This window comes from Rhinolophus sinicus, chromosome 18 (genome assembly GCF_057876585.1).
Source record: "Rhinolophus sinicus isolate RSI-liver-muscle chromosome 18, RSI-T2T, whole genome shotgun sequence".
Lineage (NCBI taxonomy): Eukaryota > Metazoa > Chordata > Mammalia > Chiroptera > Rhinolophidae > Rhinolophus > Rhinolophus sinicus.
Window position 1 is genome coordinate 33,952,165 of NC_142518.1, and position 18,545 is coordinate 33,970,709.

The following is an 18,545-nucleotide window of genomic DNA, read 5'->3' on the forward strand; positions in this document are numbered from 1 at the left end:
AAGCAGCCTCTAAGACAGATTTGCATGTAGAAGCTTTATTAGGGTTCGACACGTGTAAATCAGTAAGGCTAGCAGTACTGAGCAGAGGAAGGACTTGAACTGAGATGCAGTCAGTCACAACAGAGGCCTCAGCAGTACTGAGCAGAGGAAGGACTTGAACTGAGATGCAGTCAGTCACAACAGAGCTACTATAGGTAGCTCCAAAGCTGAGATGACCCTTCAGAGTCGTCCTGAATCAAGGCAAGGGTCTATGCCTCTACACCCGCACACCTGTTGCAGGGTACTCCAAGGGAAGAGGCATGCCCTTAGGTGAGTCAGATCCCCAAAGTCAAGGGCAATTTCCAAAGAGGGGCTCAGTTGTGAACCAACAGCACCCAACACAGGGGAATAACTTCTGAAGGGTGCTGGGGCAGCCCACTACAGCATCTACTACACAGCCACTTTAGGGCCAACAGTAAAAAGAGTGAAACTGAAATTTCAACACCCTGTGTATATTACAGCATAGATTTCAGTTTCAACTGCTTAAAGCTACATTTTAAGGAAGAATATTTTAATTGGCTGATTATCTCTCCAATAAATCCTATCACCAAATCTTCCTTCAGGTCCTTTGAGGCTCTGAGGTGAAGGTGCCATCCTCTTCTCCTCTGTCATCTGAATCAAATGAACTTTATCAGGTTTCTTTCCCACCACCCTTCAGAGCATTTACCTGTATGCAGTTGTATATGCCTCCCTCTGCTTGGTGTACCCCTCCCATTTGTATATCTCCACACCTAGCCCAATGTTTGGTAAATAGGGCATTTACAAAGGTTCATTGAATGAATGAACAAATGAGCAAATTTGACTTCTTTTTCTCCCTGGCAGAAACAACAAGATAGAAAAACACATTTGATGAACAAGGATAACTCATTTCAGTGTACCCCTTTGTGTGTGCTTATCATCAGTATTTAAAAAGGGCTGTTTGATTTTGACTAACTGGCATAGATTAAAAGAGCTATTCAAGACTGAGGCAGTCAACTGTATCTTACAGGACTCCTAAATAAACTAAAATCTATCATAGGATTTGAATGCAAACAAGAGAGGAAATTAAAATGTAAAACAGGAAACAGCTGTTTGATCAGCTGTTACAATAGACTGTGGACAAAGGCTATATTCATGTCTTATCTTGATGGGTAAAAATAATTAACCATAGAAAATGATTTGTTACAGAGCTATTTTATTTTATTTTCTGCACTGAAACAACAGAATTATCTAATTAATGATGGTAAACTTCTAGAATCACAGGATAAATGGTATCCAAAATTTTTTAAAATACTATAAAAAATATATGATATGTGTTCCTAGTAAACAATGGTAGGCATAAAACATTAATTACAAAAAACCTGTTTGCCTATATACTGTAAAAAGCAGAACTTACTTGCCACCAGTGAAATTTTACAAAACTAAAGATATTTGTAATTTATAGTACCTAAAACTTCACGAAATTACAACTATAAACTGGGAAGAACTATGGTTTTCTCTGTATTGTGCCAGGGTGGGGGTTGCTGGTTTCCTATTGAAGTAATTAAGAAATCCATTTTTTTAAATTTTTATTAAATTTATTGGAGTGACATGGGTTAGTAAAATTATATAGGTTTCAAGTATACATTTGTACAATACATCATCTGTACATTGCATTGTGTGTTCACCACCCAAAGTCACTTCTCCTTCTGTCACCATATATTTGACCCCTTTTGCCTCTTCTACTTCCCTTCTCCCCCCTTACCCTCTGGTAACGACTACACTGTTGTCTGTGTATATCAGTTTTTGTTTCTTTGTTTCTTTGTCTTGTTTGTTTGTTGCTTTCAGTTTTATATCCCACATATTCTGCCATAAAGTAAATTGGTAAAACTTTCTGGGGATAACAATTTTGCAATAATTATCAAATGCCTTCAAAGGATTACCAACATTTGTTTTTAGGAATTTCCTAAAGAAATAATCACAATTATGCACAATGGCTTCGATATAAGGATATTCATAATAGCTTTGTTTAAAATAGCAGAAATTTAGAAATACAGGTGTTCAGTGATGGGAGATTGGTTAAACTAAATATAATCATATGAAGTATTATAAAGTTATCAAGATTGTATGAAAGAAGAACATTTAAGACATGATTAAACATACATTCAAAATATGCTATTATTTATTTTAAAAGGGCTATCAATGTATGCAGTAAATACGATAGATAATTTGCAAAAAGAAAATGTAGGTGGCAATAGTAACAGTGGTTAGTTCTTTTGTAAGATTAATTATGCATAATTTTCATTTTCTTTTTGCTTTTTTCTCTAATGTACAGATTTTTCACAATAAATATGTACTATTCCTGCAATTTACACTATTAAAAAAATGATTCCACCTCTCCAAAAAAAAATCACCAAGAAGGAATATGATTTCATCTTTCATTTACATCAGTGGCCTTTCTTAAAAATTTTTTAGGGAATCTTGGTTATTAATTAATTTGGTTATTAATTCTTCACTGTATCTTAAGTTATCTGAAAAAGAGGCCCTGTTGGATAACAAAACCTCCTCTAAAGAGCTTATTGCTCTTTCCAGTAAAAAACTGGAAAATAACCCACAAAAGTGAGATATAATTAAAGACATATTTATAAAGACACAATTTAAGATAAAAACACAACTGGGGTCACTAGAATAAAAAGTAGCTCCAACTCCAAAAGATGAGGACAGGATTCCAAATTCAATATGAAAGAATCATTGAAGTGTTTTTGAGGTAAACCAAAAGGGGGGATTATTTAGGCTGGAAGGACAGCAAATAAAACTAAGGACCCTAATAGGTCACCTTCACCATTGTGCAATCCTAATAAATGTTCGTAATGATGATGAGGTCAGAGTGGGAAAAGGGCCTTGGTGAGAGATGACATTAACATAAGATGAAGAGCTTAAACTTCTGACATGATGGGGAAATTAATTAGAGTATGACATGTAAGGTGACATAAAAGGAGACTATGGTAACATGGCTAACATTTGAAAGGTCAGGCCTACCCAAAGATGGATTCTGATTATGCCCCCTCTCTCACAAAAAAATAGGTTTCAATGACAACTTTTATATAAAAAATAGGATAAACCATTTACTTTGTGTTTGAGATTGCCCAAAATGTGTGTTTTTCGTTTAGTAAACTGGGTCAAAGCCCTTGGGAGGAAAATCTCTTTGAGGTTTTTTTTAAGCAAAAATTTGAATATAGTCAAGTTCTTCAATTTCAATGATAAAGCTTCAGAGGAAAAACAATATATGTTTTTGGATACTTGTTTTCTGGAAAGGCTCTCAGCAAAATAGAAGAAAGCAACGTGTGCTTTTGAAGACCTTCTCCTTCCCATTCTTGCCTCCCCTCTCCCTTTTCCTTTTGCAACTTACCTAGAGGGTTGAAATAAACCAATTCATTATAAACAGCTGATCACCTCTCAACCTGTTCCTGAAGTTCTACCCGTCTCTTGGCTTCCTTGGCTCTAGGGTTGCCCTTTTCTACCTATCAGGCACATAACTGCACACCTTATTTTTATAGCATAAATTTTCAATGACTCCCTATTTCCAACTCCAGAAAAATCTAACTACTCACTTTGCTTTCCAGTGTCTCATTGTTTGATCCTCCTTCTGTTAACTTTATTACCAGTATTTCCCCATCCCATTATTCTGTGCTGGGTTTTCTACCTTCCTATAAATAGAAATATCAGCTGTGACCTGGAGCCTGTGGCTCTATGACTTATATTATCCTTCTGATCTTTAAAGCCTCTCTATTGTCTACCTACCCAAACCCTGACTATTCTTCAGGACCTGTTCGAATTCCACTCCCTTAATGAGACTTTTTCCAACTCCTTGGGTTTTCATTGATTTCTTTTATCTAACTTAGCCCGTGAGTCCCACAGTACAGAACTCAAGTATATATTATTATGAATCATCCCTTATAGCTTGAATGTGCTGGTCTTGTATCTCCAGCTGCATTTTAAGTTTCCTGAGGGTGGGAATTCGGTCTTACCCTTTTTCTGACCTCCCTTCAGTAAATAAATACATGCTGGCTTTAGAAACATTACCTACTAGGACTTGGTTTTCTATAGTGCCTTTGTTTACTTAGTTAACTGAGGGGGGCTGAAGATGGATCCATTTTGTGAACATGAAAGTAGAAAGTAGAAACACTGCTTTCGAAGTAATAGTGATTTTTACTTTGCACTCAGCACCATTTGGTCATGTTCTTGTTTCAAATTGCATTTACTCATAAAGCTGGGGTTCATCCCCCAGGACAGTAATTTTATTCAAAGGACGTGGCTGTGAGGCCTGGAGCCAACCCTTTGGCCTCTCTTGGTCTGCTTTTCCTTGGACGGAAAACCAGGTGCTCTCACTAGTAGCTAAGAACACTAAAGATGCTTCCATATTCAGTCACCAATGATTCTATTACAGTAAATATTTTTTAGCTGGGAAGAGCTATTTGTGATTTGAATGTTCAAACTCAGGAATGACTTTTATACTATTATGTCCCCTCTCTTAAAGGAAATAATGACTTTTATACAAACATGTTACTAAAAACCTAAGCCTAACAAACTTAGGGCCCTTGAATAATGGTAATGTTGCCCATTTAACATGAGTAAATCTCGAAAGCATTCTGTTACGGGGATAAAAACAGTCATTCTGAACACAGCCTTTCAATTTGGCTCATTTTTGGACTTAGAAGAAAATTAAATCTTGTATATTTCCAGGATCCCCTCAGTTAAGAATTGCCAGTTGACTGGTAAAAATAGCAGACTTAAAATGTATTGAGCTTTCTAAGAATTAGCCCCAGGACCATCACTCTACTTTATAAGTGGGGATCTGGAGACTGAGGAAATAGTCCATGTAGGGACACTGTAGGATTTGAACCATTTAACTCCTATGTTACCTGGCTTCCTCCAGAAGGTGAAAGGTTCGCTCCATTCTTTCAGTACATTTCTGGTTATGGAGTTTACCTTCTCTAAGTCCAAAACCTGAGAAGACCCATGATCCTGATCAAGGGATTCTACCAATTTATTTCAATTTCTAGGGGCTATGTGGATGGGTACCTTGCTAAACACCAGAGATAGATAAATCATACAAAGTCCCAGAATTTGGGCAGCCTATGGTTGGGTGAGGGTTCACAGATGCTTAAAAAGGTAGTTTAAATTAAACATGATAAATGACATGTAGTAATAGAGATATTGAGATATGGAGCACTGCTAAGACTATATGTATAATGCCATCAAATCTAGAGCTGCAACTGAAGTTAGTGGCAGTTCTGACACAGGATCAAATGCAACTCTACAGATGTCATTTGTCCCAGGTGCTGACTGACATCTGCCATTATCGTATGATCTTGTCACCTGTAATAGCTTATAATTTGCTAATTTTAAATGTTATTTAAATAAACTATAGAAGTTCTAAATCAATGTACATCAGTCAAGTGTATATGCCTCCACAGTTTGAATCTTGACAGGAATAAAGAAATGCACTAACATATTAGAATTTTGTGATAACATACTAGTTAACATTTTTGATACCTGGAAAAAATAATACTTGACACTGAATCATTACATGGACTTTACTATGTCAATGAAACATGAAAATGCTAGAAGTCCAAATGCTAGAAGTCCAAAATGCTAGAGGTCCAAAATGTTAGAAAAGCAAGTTAGAAACCAAATTATCTCTTTAAATTCATAGGATAAATTTTTGCTCAGAGGCTATCTATGTATTTATTGTCAAAAATACAGGAATCATTAAAACAGTTGATTTTCAGTTATAAGCTGCAGTATATTTTAAAACAAACTTTGATGACATGCATATCAGTTGCATAAGGTAAACACTTTACAAAAATCTTCTCAGTCTGTGCCTTTGCGGCCATGTGAGTGTGAACAAATGATATCAAAAAAAATTCTTGGAAAGACATCCCATGTTCATGGATTGGAAAAATCAAAATAGTTAAAATGGCCATATTAATCAAAGCAATATACAGATTTAATGCAATCCCCATGAAAATCCCAATGATATTTTTTAAAGAAATAGAACAAAAAAATCTTCATATTTGTATGGAATCACTAAGGACCCTGAATAGCCAAAGCAATCCTAAGAAAAAAGAATAATGCTGGAGGTATCATTCTCCCTTACTTCAGCTTGTACTATGGAGCAACAATGATCAAAACAGCATGGTATTAGCAGAAAAACAGACACACAGACCAATGGAATAGAATTGAAAACTCAGAAAAGAAAACCACATAAATAAGGACAGATAATTTTGGACAAAAGAGCCAAAAACATACAATGGAGAAAAGAAAGCCTCTAATAAATGATGTTGGGAACATTGGAAAGCCATGTGCAAAAGAACGAACAAGAGATCAAAATGGCGGCGTGAGGTGAACCTCTGTAAATCTCCCCTGGAATTTACAACTAACAGAACGACTGTAACTCCACGAAGGACTCCCTGCACAGGAGACAGGCAAGACGAAGAGGCACACTACTGAATTTATCTAAAGGTGAGCGAATCACGCGAGTGGGGGAGGAGGGAAGGGAGAAGTACAAAGATGGTGCCGCACGGGTGCAGGACGCAGACCTACCTAGGTGCTCCGAGCTCGCTGAATCCCGGAACTACCGCACCTGCGGGAGAGGGAAGAACTCGGACTGCTAGGGCTCCGCTTATGGCCCACAGGGCTGAGGGGGCAGCATATAACACGGATGAATCCAACGCTCACGGCAGAGACTTCGGAGAAAAGACTGAGGGAAGAAGGCTGAAAACAGTGGTTTAAGCCCTCACTACCGAGCAGAGAACAGAAGCCTTAGGCACTGAGACTAGCCGCCCCCTCCCTACCCTCCCAGAGCTCGCCACGCACCCACCTGCCCAGAGCTAGAAGCGGAACAGTAGCAGTGTGAGATCAAAAGAACAGAATATTTGCTGTTCTGAGAACTGTGGACTGCAGACACAGATTCGCAGCCCAACTAGTTCTGGCAAAGGGGAGGGAGCTGTGAAAGCAGGACCAGCTGTGGTGGTGGTCGCCAACATTGCTCTGGGCCACCTCTCACAACTCACCCCGCCCCTGGCCCCACCTATCTGGGCGGATCCCTGCAGGAGTAAACAGAACTGCTGAAACATACAGTCTCTGAATCTGGTGCAGGAAGAGCTTTGGAACTTCAAAAGCTCTCCGCATACCCACACAGACACTGTGCCCTGTGATCTACGCGAACTATTAACAGAGGAGAAACCCATATCCCAGGGAAATCCCCCATTGAGTGAGAAGCTGGAATAGTGCAGAGAAAACATAGCACTACCATTTGAGAGAGAAAAAAAGGCTGCAGTCAGAGAGGAAATAAACATTGTACCAACAAGTACTGGAAAACAAAAGAAAGACCTCTTCCTATCAACCTGTTGCAGAAGAGACTACTGGAAATGTCTGGGAAGAGAAATGATAAATCAGTAATTGCCATGAATAACAAAGGCAACAAGACAGCTCAGAAAGCAAGTAAGAAGTCTCCAGGAAAGGAACTTAAAGATATGGAATATGTGATTTAAATGACAGACAATTCAAGATGCAGTTCTGAAAAAACTCAATGGGATGCAAGAAAACACAGAAAGGCAGTTTAATGAACTCAGAAACACAATCAAAGAACAACATGAGCATTTTACGAAAGAGATTGAAATTTTAAAACGAACCAAATAGAATTTCTGGAGATTAAGAACTCAGTAGAAGAAATTAAGAATGAAATAGCCAGCTTAGGTACCAGAGTTGACCAGAGGGAGGAAAGAATCAGTAACATCGAAGATAGAAACCTGGAAATGACATGGATGGAAGAAGAAAGAGACTTGAGACTTAAAAGAAATGAAAGAACTCTACGAGAACTTTCCAACTCCATCAGAAAGAGCAATATAAGAATAATGGGCATACCAGAAGGAGAAGAAAGAGAAGGGAACAGAGAATATATTCAAACAAATTGTCAATCACAACTTCCCAAACTTGTGGACAGAACTGGATCACTGAATCCAAGAAGCAAATACAACACCTAATTACCTCAATCCCAACAGGCCTTCTCCAAGGCACATTGTATTGAAGCTGTCTAAAATCAAAGACAAAGAAAGAATGCTCGAGGCAGCCAGCGAAAAGAAGACGGTAACCTACAAAGGAAAGCCCATTAGATTATCATCAGATTTTTCAGCAGAAACTCTACAAACCAGGAGGGAGTGGAAACAAATATTCAAACTATCGAAAGAGAGAAATTATGAGCCAAGAATAATATATCCAGCAAAGATATCCTTTAGATATGAAGGAGGAATAAAGACCTTTCCAGACAAAGAGAAGCTGAGGGAATTTTCTAATACACGACCTGCACTACAAGAAATACTAAAAGAGGCTATTTGACTACCATCAACAGGGACAATCTGTGGCAACCAAAACATGAAAAGGGGGAGAGTAAAGGTGTGAACAGAATATGGGAATGAAGAAAGTAAGCGTAATGAAGGAAATGGAATACTCTAAATACCAAACTTTCTTTTACATAAACTTAAGGGTAACCACTCAAAAAAAATCCAGACCTGAAATATATACTGTAATAAAAGAAGAAACAGAGGGAAACATCATAGAATACCACCACACAGAAATAATAGACAACAACAAAAACGCAAAAAACCATGGAGACACAGCCTTAACAGAAAACTAAAGATAGAATGACAGGAAATCCTCACATATCAATAATCACCCTAAATGTAAATGGACTGAACTCACCAATAAAAAGGCATAGAGTAGCAGATTGGATCAAACAACTGAACCCAACCATATGCTGTCTCCAAGAGACGCATCTCAGCTAGAAAGACAACCATAGACTCAAAGTGGAAGGGTAGAAATTGACATTCAAAGCAAATGGTGTCCAGAGAAAACCAGGTGTACCCATACTGATATCAGTTGAAACAGACTTCAGGGTGAAAAAGATAACAAGAGACAAAGAGGGACATTGCATAATGGTAAAGGGGACTATACAACAAGAAGACATAACAGTCATCAATATTTATGACCCCAATCAGGGAGCACTGAAATATACCAAACAACTACTAATGGAATTAAAGGGAGAAGTTGACCAAACCACAATTATACTAGGGGTTTAAACACATCATGGACAGCTATGGATACATCATCCAAACAGAAAATAAATAACGAAATAGCACCCCTAAATGACACATTAGATGAAATGGACATAATTGACATATATAGAGCACTTCATCCTAAAAAATCTTTTACATTCTTTTCTAGTGTACATGGAACATTCTCAGGGATAGACCATATATTGGGACATAAAATCAGCCTCAGCAAATTTAAGAAGATTGAAATCATACCAAGCATATTCTCTGATCACAAGTCTTTGAAATTGGATATCAACTGCAAAAAAAAAGCACTAAAAAACACAAACACATGGAGATTAAACAACATACTTTTAAAGAATGACCGGGTCAAAGAAGAAATTAGAGGAGAGATCAAAAGATACATAGAAACAAATGACAATGAAAATACAACCTACCAAAATTTTTGAGATGCAGCGAAAGCAGTTTTAAGAGGGAAATTTATATCATTACAGGCCTATCACAACAAACAAGAAAAATCCCAAATAAGTAACCTCATGTTACACCTTAAAGAACTAGAAAAAGAAGAACAAGTGAAACCCAAGGTCAGCAGAAGAAAGGAAATAACCAAATTCAGAGCAGAACTAAATGAAATAGAGAACAAAAAGACAATAGAAAAAATTAATGTGACAAAGAGCTGGTTCTTTGAAAAGATTAACAAAATTGAAAAACCCTTGGCTAGACTCACTAAGTTAAAAAGAGAGAAGACACTAATTAACCAAATCAGAAATGAAAAAGGGGAAAGTTATCACGGACACCACAGAAATATAAAGGATGATCCAAGAATACTATGAAGGACTATATGCAACCAAATTCAATAACCTAGAAGAAATGGACAAGTTCTTAGAAACATATAGCCTTCCAAGGCTGAACCATGAAGAACTGGAAAATCTAAACAGACTGATCACCAGTAACGAAATTGAATTAGTCATCCAAAACCTTCCCAAAAGAAAAGTCCTGGACCAGATGGCTTCACTAGTGAATTCTACCAAACCTTCAAAGAGGATCTGATAGCAATCCTGCTCAACTCTTCCAAAAAATTGAAGAAGAGACAGTACTCCCTAACTCATTTTATGAGGCCAACATTACCCTGATACCAAAATCTGGCAAGGACAACACAAAAAAAGGAAACTACAGACCAATATCTCTGATGATTAGGGATGCAAAAATCCTAAACAAAATTCTAGCAAATCGAATACAACAATGCATTAAAAAGATTGTTCATCACGACCAAGTGGGGTTCATCCCTGCGGCACAAGGATGGTTCAACATCCGCAAATGCATCAATGTGATACATCACATAAACAAAATAAAGGACAAAAATCATATGATTATATCAACTGATGCAGAAAAGGCATTGACAAGATACAACATCCATTTATGATTAAAACACTTAATAATATAGGTATAGAAGGAAAATACCTTAACATAATAAAGGCCATATATGACGAACCCTCAGCTAATCTCATAATTAATGGTGAAAAACTGAAGCCCTTTGCTCTACGTTGAGGAACACGACAGGGCTGTCCCCTATAACCTCTGCTTTCAACATAGTGTTGGAGCACTCAGGCAAGAGAAAGAAATAAAAGGCATTCAAATTGGGAATTAAGATTTTAAATTGTCACTCTTTGCAGATGACATGATGCTATATATAGAAAACCCTAAAGACTCCACCAAAAAGCTAATAGAAACAATCAACGAATACAGTAAAGTTGCTGGCTACAAAATCAACGTACAAAAGTCCATTGCATTTCTATATACTAACAATGAAATCTCAGAAATACAAATACAAAGAACAATTCCTTTTGCAATTGCAGCAAAAACAATAAAATACCTAGGAATAAACTTAACCAAGGATGTGAAGGACCTATATGCTGAAAGTATAAGACATTTTTGAAAGAAACTGAAGAAGACACAAAGAAATGGAAAGACATTCCGTGCCCATGGATTGGAAGAATCAACATAGTTAAAATGACCATATTACCCAAAGCAACATACAGATTTAATGCAATCCCCATCAAAATCCCTATGGCATTTTTTAAAGAAATAGAGCTAAAAATCATCAGATTTGTTTGGAACCACAAAAGACCCCGAATAGCGAAAGCATTCTTAAGAAAAAAGAACAATACTGGAAGTATCACACTCCCTGACTCTAGCTTGTATTGTACTACAGGGCTACAATAATCAAAACAGCATGGTACTGGCAGAAAAACAGACAAATAGACCAATGGAATAGAACTGAGAACGCAGAAATAAAGCCACATAAATATGGACAGATAATTTTGGACAAAGAAGCTAAAAACATACCATGGAGGAAAGACAGCCTCTTCAATAAATGGTGCTGGGAGAATTGGATAGCCATGTGCAAAAAAAATGAAACTGGAGTGCTGTCACCATGTACCAAAATTAATTCAAAATGAATCAATGACTTAAGCATAAGACCTGACACAATAAACTGCATATAGGAAAACATAGGTACTAAACTTATGGACCTTGGGTTCAAAGAGCATTTTATGAATTTGACTCCAAAGGCAATGGAAGTAAAAGCTAACATAAACAAATGGGAGTATATGAAACTTAAAAGCTTCTGCACAGCAAAAGAAACCATCGACAAAATAAAGAGGCAACCAACTGAATGGGAGAAGGTTTTTGCGAACAGTGCCTCCGATAATGGGCTAATATCCAAAATATACAAGGAACTCATGAAACTCAACAACAAAAAAACCAACAACCCAATTGAAAAATGGGCAGAGGACCTGAAGAGACATTTCTCCAAAGAGGACATACAAATGGCAAATAGACATATGAAAAAATGCTCAACGTCACTAATCATCAGAGAAATGCAAATCAAAACCACAATGAGATATCACCTCACCCCAGTCAGAATGGCTATCATCAACAAGACAAATAGTAACAAGTGTTGGAGAGCCTGTGGAGTAAAAGGACCCCTCATACACTGTTGGTGGGAATGCAGACTGGTGCAGCCGTTATGGAAGGCAGTGTGGAGGTTCCTCAAAAAATTTCGAATAGGTTTCCCATATGACCCAGTAATCCCTCTCCTGGGTATCTACCCCAAAAATCTGAAAACATTTATCCATAAAGACACGTGTGCTCCAATGTTCATTGCAGCTTTGTTTACAGTGACCAAGACATAGAAACAACCAAAATGTCCTTCGATAGATGAATGGATAAAGAAGTTGTGGTATATATACACAACGGAATACTATTCGGCGGTAAGAAAAGATGATACAGGAACATTTGTGACAACATGGATGGATCTTGAAAGTATGATGCTAAGCGAAATAAGTCAGACAGAAAAAGCAGAGAACCATATGATTTCACTGATATGTGGTATATAAACCAAAAACAACAAAAGAACAAGACAAACAAATGAGAAACAAAAACTCATAGACACAGACAATAGTTTAGTGGTTACCAGAGGGTAAGGGGGTGGGGGGTGGGAGATGAGGGTAAGGGGGATCAAATATATGGTGATGGAAGGAGAACTGACTCTGGTAGGTGAACACACAATGGGATTTATAGATGATGTATTACAAAATTGTACACCTGAAATCTATATAATTTTACTAACAATTGTCACCCCAATAAATTTAATAAAATAAAATTTAAAAAAAAATAACTAGACCTTAAGCTTTTTCTTTAAGTTTAGCTGCTGGGTTTCTTACATCATCTACGTTAGCAAATCATATGGAATCAAGAAATTAGGGCTGGGAAGCAGCGTCCCTGTTACTTCATGTGCATACACAGCCAATAACCACTTCCTTAAGCCAACGTTTGACAGTCGAGTCCAGTCAGCTGGCACAGTGGCACTTCAGACCCATTAATGTTTAGTGGCCATTCTGTCAGCCCACTTAACAATAAAGCCAACATGTACTGTGTGCTTGCCAAATGCCAAGCACCATCCCAAGCACTTTACATGCATTTTCTCTTTTAATTCTCTCAACCATGTTTTGAAGTAGATATCATTATTATCTCTGTTTTCCAGATGAGAGAACTAAGGCATGAAATGGTCATCAATATTGCTTAAGGTAACATAGGTACTTAGTAGTGGAACCAGGGTAGACACCAAGATCTTAACCTTCTATGCTGTACCACTGCCCCCGGATGACAGGGAGCCTAGACCTCAATACCGAGCCAGAGGAGAAGACATTGTTGCTAATTGATAATAAACAAGTCAAGCCTTAAACGTGCTCTGGTGACTTCTGAGAATATACAAAGACCTAGAAATTATGGCTTTAGTGGCACCTGGTCTGCCCACATGGCCCGCCAAGCAGGCCCCTCCTATCAATGTGCTCCAGGTAATAGAATCAAGCAGAAGAAACAGGGCTTTGTCATTCTACACCCAGAAAAGTCAAGCTCCTAATGCCTTGCCCAGCATGTAAACAATACTCAGTACACTAGTTTTTATTATTATTTATAATTATTAAATAGTTAATATTAATAAATAGCATTATCATGTATTATTAATACATTTATTTATTATAATTAAGACAGGAGTCAGGTTGCTGAAGCGAGGACCAGGTCAGAATTGGAATAACAGCAAGGCTGGAGTGATGCTGAAATACAGATCTAGGGCTTCCAAAATTTCTCCTGATCAGGAACACAGTAGACCACAGAGCCAGTGTGAGTCTGAGCTCCTCAGGCCCCTTGTAATAAAGGGAAGGGGTTGTGGCAAGGTAAGGCTGGAACCAGGCAGGCTCCTGCTGAAGCCTGCACATATACCTCGCATCCTGTTACCACCTTATAAATGCCTCACAGCAAGAAAAATCACTAGTTGGTGAAAAGGAAGAAGTGGTTACACTAAAATGTCTGCTTCTGCTCCCATAGATAGAAAAACCCTAGAAGCTAAACAAGGATGGATTTTCCAGAATGTACAGCTGAAGCCATAATGTCCACCATGTGCATTTTTTCTAATCCTAGCACTGTGTACAGTCCATAATGTGCATCATTGCTAATCCTCTGCCATAAAGGCATTAGGAGCCTCATCTTAAAGCAAATGCAACTGCAAAACAGGGAAGTAATAGAACTTTTAAGGTGACACAATAGGTAATATGGGAAATGGGATTGACAACACGTCTGTTTGACGCTAAAGTATATGCTCTTTTAACATTACCATACTGCTTCTCCATATCCTCTTCTTTACTGGGATATACAAATTTCCAAGCACTTCTACACGATTATTATTTTTTAAACATTCGGGTGGGTCATAGGAGCCCAGGGATGTTCTCCATCTTTCTTCATCAAAGATGATGAGGCGACTTGGACAATAACACACGGGCCATATCTGCCTATTGCATCCCTCAACTCATCATCCCTTGAAAGCTATCTCTGACACTCCCTGACCAAGCCAGTCCCACCAGCCTGCAGCAGGCTTGCTCTCCTGGCCACACAGTTCACCTGCTTGGTGTTGGTTACAATTTGGAAGGCCAGCTCCAACTCTTCCAGGATCTCAGCCAAGTGTGTGCCACCCTCAGACGGGTGAATCTCCTCTCAAGTCTGGCAGAAACTTTCTCCTTTCTGTTTCAAGTTTCCCTTTTTTTCACTTCTATTTTGAGGATTAAGAAAGAGCCATTCCAGAACTACAAAAGATAGTTTCCATGGTTCCACAAATCCAACACTAAAACCAAGCCTCAGGACAGAAACAATGTGCTGCAGCCCAGTTCCATGTGGAAAATGCGACTGCTCTGGCAAGTTTCCAGATATGACTTTCCTTTGGGTGAAAAGGTATCAATAGGCATGCATATAGATACCACACACATTTCCAAAAAACTGTTTCACAATCGCCTTGGAACTTTTCAAACATCAAAAAAGGAAGTTATATTTTAACCAGTTATACCCCAGTATATCTCTATTTATCTCAATGGGAGTGACTAAAATTTGCTGACAGCTTTAAAAACTATCAGGGAATTACCAGAATGTATCAAGTTTAATAATTAACAAAATTTAAAAATCAGAGTCAAATTCAGATACTTTTAAATGTAAATCATTGGGTCAGTCACCTAACTAATTCTAAAATTCTGATTTTACCATGTTTCCCATTCTCAAAATGATTTAGGAGGAAATACAAATGGGTTGGTAGTAAATGGATGTGAATTTCAGATCCAATCAATTGCTACTTTGTTGGTATAAAATTAATGTTCACTAATTCAACACATTTATTAAGTGCCAACTGGGCCAGGCAGAGCTATGGAGCTGGAGATTGGAGGTTCTCTGGGAAGGAAAAGAGACACCTTTTTGGGCTCTAGAGGCTTACAGCCTAGTGGAGAAGAAAGATATTGAACAAATACAGGAATACCTCAGATGTGTTGTGTGTTTGGTTCCAGACCAGCACAATAAAGCAAATATCACAATAAAGCAAGCCATACGATTTTTAAAATTTTTTTTGGTTTCCCAGTGCTCATAAAAGTTATATTTATGCTATACTGTAGTCTATTAAGTGTGCAATAGCATTGTCTTTTAAAAAACAATGTATATACCTTAATTAAAAAATACTTTATTGCTAAAAAATACTAACCATCATCTGAACCTGTTGAAAAAATGGCACGTATAGACTTGCTTGATGGAGGACTGCCACAAACCTTCAATTTGTATAAAAAACACGCTATCTGTGAAGCTCAATAAAGCAAAGTGCAACAACACAATGTATGCCTGTAATTACACTAATAAGTGAACAATTAAAAACTCATGGAAAAGAACAAGCTGGCAGAGGGGAGTTAAACAGAGGCATCTAATCCCACCTGGGGGGATTCGGGAAGACCACCCTGGGAAATGACTTCTGAGCTAAGATCTAAGGTTAACGAAGTGTTTTTCAATTTCTCGGTTTCTTCATCTCTCTTATCAAACTATGGAGAAAGACTGAAATATCTGCTTCCTCCCGGTAGTGGAGGTAAGCACCCTCTTTTCCAATTCTGTCCTAGGGCTCCTCTCTTCTCTCTACAGTCTTGGTTTGGGTCATTTCATTTACTTCAGTGGCTTCAACTAAAACTTCTTTGTCACACACATCTGTAAGCCCAACTTCTTCCCTGCATTTCCAACTGCTAGACACCTCTCCTTGGATGTTCTTCCAGCACCTCCGACTCCAGATGGCCCATCTTTCCCCTAAACCTGCTCTTCCTCTTCCTCATGTCCCTCTTTTTGCCAACACTGTCACTTGACACATGTCACTCTGTGAATGAAAAATCCTCAGTTGTCTTTCAATGACCATGGAAGGAACTAAACCTTTTAGGGATGACATACAAGACACCCTATAATTCATCCCAACTGACGTTTGTAGCTTGGTCTCTCATCAGACCCCCCCAAATCCCCACACTGAAGTTCTTAAGGTTTCTAAGCATGCTACCATGTTCTTTCACATATATGTGATTTTTTCCTTTTTCAATTAACTAATTTTTTAAAAAATTGTAGTTGACATACAATATTATATTGATTTTAGGTGTACAATATATTGGTTGACATTTATATACCCTCCAAAGTGATCCACAATAAATCTAGTAACCATCTGCTACCACACAAAGTTGTTACAGTATTATTAACTATATTCCCTATGCTGTATATTACATCCCTGTGACATTTATAACTGGAAATTTGTGCCTCTTAATCCCTTCCACTTTTTTTTGCCTACCCCTCCACCCTCTTGCCCTCTGAAGCTGTTCCTTAGCTTAAAATGCTTTCTTCATCTAGTCACCTGGTGGATTCATAGTCATTCTTTAAGACCTACTTCAAATGTCATCTCCTCTGTGAAGTATGCCCAGATTGTCTCAGGCAGAGTTAGACATTCTCTCCAATCACCTTCTCTAAAACTTTTTGCATATGCTACTAAAGCATCTATCATAGGTCATTAGTACTAATTGCTCATGACTCTGCCTCCCACAATAGCTTGTGAGAACCCCAGGGGCAACAGCCCTGTATAATTCACCCTTCATTCTTTTTGGCATAAGATGTGGGACAGGAAGTAAATGTTCATTGAATGAATGAATAATGAATTAATGAATGGATTCTTTTTGTGGCACATACCACTTTACACCTTGTATAGTCTTTATTCGGGTATCTCATCTCCCTTCCTGTATTGACAAATCTTCCATGACAATAACAATGTGATCTATTTTTGCATCGCCTACCACAGCCTACCCTAGTGCCTATTGTCTGAATAAAGCAGCAAAACTCTTGTAGGACCTTGTGTCATATGTTACAATTATAAAGCTATTTTTACACACTGCTTCACTTGCCCTTCACAATGACCCTGTAATCTAGCCATGACAAATTGGTGTTATCCTTATGTAGCAGATGAAGCAATTAAATAAGGCCTTGGAACTCTGCTTTCTTGGTTTTTAGAACAATGCCTATTCCATGTGATGTTCATGAGAAAAGGCAGGTCTACTCCTCAGTTCCTTGTTTGGAGAGTTTGGAATGAATGTAGAGATTCACCACTGCTTGTGAAAACAGCTAAACCCGTATCTGTGCTTCCCATATAAGTCTAACATGAATGATTTGAGTAAACTTGAAGATTTGGAATATGAACCAGAAAGGGCAAAATAAGGGGAGAATAGAAGAATCTGAACCCTTTAGACATACTTTGGGCAAGAAAAAGACTTTGGGGGCCTGGAAAGAGAACCGTAAGATGGGGTGCTATGCAAGGCAGCATCGAGAAGCACTTAGTAATATTTCCTAAAACACCTAGGTAAATCTGCTTTTAAATTCAAGTTCCTCCAGGAAAAAAGATATCAAAAACGCTAAAAGAAAACTAAATCTGTATAGCCTTGACCCACCTCAGCATGCTGTTGTGTTTATATCTATGTATTTGCGGCACTGGGCACAAAACCTAGCACAGGTGAGCTCAGGAGGGCCAGGCAGACAGAAGTGGTAGCCTGAGATCTGACTGAAAAAGGTGAGGAGGGCTGGAGTGGAGTAAGTTGCCCAGGATCAGGTTCAGCACCCAACATCCAACGCCCTGGTTTCCATCCAGGCACAGCAGAGTCAAAGCACCTCTGCCCTGCCTGCTTTACAGGGGGTAAGGCAGACCCATGCTCCTCAGAGCTGGTTAGGGCAAGTCTTAGCCAACATATCCATGGGTGTCAGAATTATTGCTCAAGCACCAGGAGGCCCTGGAAGTTTGGCCAAAACATCGCCAGGCTATTTTGGGAGCATTGCTGATTCCTACTGACCCCACCCCATATAATCCACCTGACCCTCCTCAGAGGATGGGTCCCCCCACTGACCCTATCCTTCCTTCTGATTTCTGTCTTCGGGGGCCCTGCTGTGCGGAACGGGCCCCCACCCCACTTTACCCCTCCCCTCGTCTGAGAAGGTAGTCTATGTCACCATAACTGCCCAATATGGGCTGGGCCAGAGAGCCAAGTTTTTTCCGCCCGCGGCTGG

The 18,545-nt window shown here is 38.5% G+C and overlaps 1 protein-coding gene across 1 annotated transcript in view; it reads right to left on the reverse strand.

Annotated features, from left to right (window-relative positions):
* Positions 1 to 18,545, reverse strand: part of MAOB (monoamine oxidase B) — a 136,985-nt gene that overhangs the window by 117,629 nt on the left and 811 nt on the right. The gene's annotated exons all lie outside the window — the stretch shown is intronic.